The sequence below is a fragment of the Rattus norvegicus genome, chromosome 1 (genome assembly GCF_021556685.1).
Source record: "Rattus norvegicus strain SHRSP/BbbUtx chromosome 1, alternate assembly SHRSP_T2T, whole genome shotgun sequence".
In the NCBI taxonomy this organism is placed as follows: Eukaryota; Metazoa; Chordata; class Mammalia; order Rodentia; family Muridae; genus Rattus; species Rattus norvegicus.
The window spans coordinates 25,139,218-25,142,062 of record NC_141534.1 but is presented as its reverse complement, the minus strand read 5'-3'; the positions used below and the strand labels follow the sequence as shown (position 1 = coordinate 25,142,062).

The 2,845-nt window shown below is 47.3% G+C and overlaps 1 pseudogene; it reads right to left on the bottom strand.

The window, feature by feature from the left end:
• Window positions 1-202: 202 nt before the first annotated feature.
• Window positions 203-2,589, bottom strand: Zbed4-ps1 (zinc finger, BED-type containing 4, pseudogene 1; annotated as a pseudogene).
• Window positions 2,590-2,845: the final 256 nt, after the last annotated feature.

Genomic DNA, 2,845 nt, shown 5'->3' with positions numbered 1-2,845 from the left:
GACTTTGTTTCTAGTGGGTTTCTGAAAATGCACTTTGACACCTGGCCTAAAGGAGGAGTAAGGCACATGAGGATATTACGGTGAAATCTGGCAAGGTCTGCTGTCCCATATGGCCCTGCCCAGTGAGTCAGTCCTACTACTGACTAGCTAGCACTCTGAAGCACATTTCCTTCCAGTCTGGCGGCTCCATCTCTTCAGGTCTCTACTGAAAGTATATTGAAGGGAGATTCACTTTTTAAAAAATGAACTTTTCAAAATGCTCCATCATGAGCCTGGACTGATCAAAGCTGCCAGCCTCCATGGGTGGGTTGAACAGCTTTTCTGAGGTGACTGTACTTGGAAACTGAACTGCTAAGGTAGACAGCCCAGGCCAGGATGACTGCGTCAGACTCCAGTAGGTAAGTGGGTCACAGCTGTGTTCCAGCACCTCCTTCTCCAAACATGCAAGCACCATGTCTCCGGGTAGCTTCTTTCTCTCTGATCTCTCTTTTATGGTGTGAATGACCACTGGCTCTCCTTTGTGCCTGTGTCTTTAAGTGGGGACCCCGAGTCACAGCCATTGGAGGTGACTGTGTCCTCTGAGGTAGAATTCAGTATTTCAAGCTTCCCAATTAAGTATTGCCTGTACTGCTCTGTCTCCTACTCAGTTACCAGGGAAGCTTTGTAGCCAGGGCCCAGCAGTGTGACAAAGATGAACCTGTGGTCATAGAAGGTGGCAGACAGGGGTCATGGAGGGTGGCAGACAGGCGGCTCACCATAGCTTCCTTCAGGGACTTAAGCATGGTATCAATGCCCATTGTCTCCCCAAATAGCATCTCAGCTTTTCTGCTGAGGATGTGGATCATGGGGATGACTTGACATATGGGCTCTCGTCTCTCGTCTTGCAGCATCGAATGGTCTCAGCACATGGCATACAGACTGCATAACCTCCCACTGGCCACAGCTGATCAATTCTCTGAGGTTACACTCAATAGATTCCTCATTAATTGTCCTCTTCTGCTCAATTAGACGTTCAAGCATGTGGAATGATGTGCTCCACTTGGATGGTACATCCTGGATCAGCTGGTGCTGAGGCGGCTCACACTCTTTCTGCAGTTCTGCTAATTTCTCTCTTGCTCTGGGTGACCGATGGACCCACTCGCACAGCTTCCAAGCAATACTCAGTAAGTTCTGCACCATCCTTTAGCTCTTGATAGCCTCGCTCACAATCAGACTTACTGTGTGACTGAAACACTGTACATTTGAGTATTCACACTCACTCAGCACTTTCCCTATTCTTGGATTGTCAATGGCAGTGATGCTAATGGAAGTCACCCAAGCTTCCCAACAACACTCTGAATGCTGTTTCCACTATAGTCACAGTCGATCTGTGACACATCTAAAAGTGCTGAACAATGGGGCTCCTCACGATGTGGGCAGACAGCAGATGCAAAGGTTACCCAGTGAGCTGTAAGGGTCAGGTATTCACTAGTCTGACTACTCATCCGTATTCCAGAGGTGAAATGGAGCACGACACTCTCAGCTTCCTTCAGATGTGATGTAATTATCTGTTTCACATTGACATACAAACCTGGGATGGCTGTTCTAGAGAAGTAGGAAGGGGAGGGTAAAGAGTACTGAGGTTTCAAGTATTAAAGCAGCCTGTTAAAGCCAAGGTTGTCTACAAGGGAGTATGGCTAAAGGTCAAGTGCAATCACTTCAGCTATAAGACTTGTGATGTTTTTGGCAACTGGATAAGAGTCATAGAACTTCTCTGGAGAATCATACAAAGAGGAGGCCACTGAGAGCTCCATACCCAGAGGTCTCCAGATGCCTGGAAAATAGGACAGAGTGGCCTCTGAGACATCATTCTTGAGTACATGGCCTTAGAACCACTGCAGATGTCTCAAAAGACAGTTGGTGCCCAAGTTGGTGGGCTTCTTGCCCCTGCTGATGGTCCAGCCTCAGTGCAGGCACACCACCTTCCTTGAATCTGCTGGACAAATAGAAATGTAATTCCACAGCTTTGAGGTCTTCTTGCTATTAGTAGGAAACATACCTTGATAGTTTTTTCTGACCGCTGCTGACAAGTCAATTAATTTGGAGGAGCCTTCTGCAGTGGCTAAAGTGGCATATGGAAAGTTTGCCAAACTTGTACCCAGAAAGTCCTTCTGGTTTCCTACAACCTCAGCGTGGCATCTGCATAGGTGTAGCATCAAACAACTGGTGCCAACATATCCCTTCTTCCCTCGATTAATAATACAGCTACAGTACTGACACACTGCTTTGAGTCTATCCATGGGGGCCAGGGAAAAGTGATGCCAGACTTCTGACTTGACTCTTTTTGTTTTGCTGGAAGACAGTGACTGATTCAGACCTTGGATTTACTGTGTCTGCTGGCTGCTTCTCTGGAGAGGACATTACAAAGGCCTTCCCAAAGTCATCAGAGGATGACAATATGGACATATCTTCCTGGCAAACATCCCCAGGATTAATGTGTGATGACAGGTCCTCAGGAAGTCTGTCTGGGGATGAGGAGGCAGAAGGGGACTCTTTGATTTGTTTGCCTTGAGACAATGATGTAGAGTTGAAATCCCCTTCTGGGGTCATGTCTTAGGGTTTTATTGCTGTGAACAGATACCATGACCAATATAAGTTTTATAAAGGACATCGTTTAACTGGGGCTGGCTTACAGGTTCAGAGGTTCAGTCCATTATCATCAAGGTGGGAGCATGGCAGCATCCAGGCAGTCATGGTGCAGGAGGAGCTGAGTTCTACATCTTCACCCGAAGGAAGCCAGGAACAGACTGAGCATCCTCAGGTAGCTAGAAGGGTTTCCAAGCCCACCCCTACAGTGACACACTTC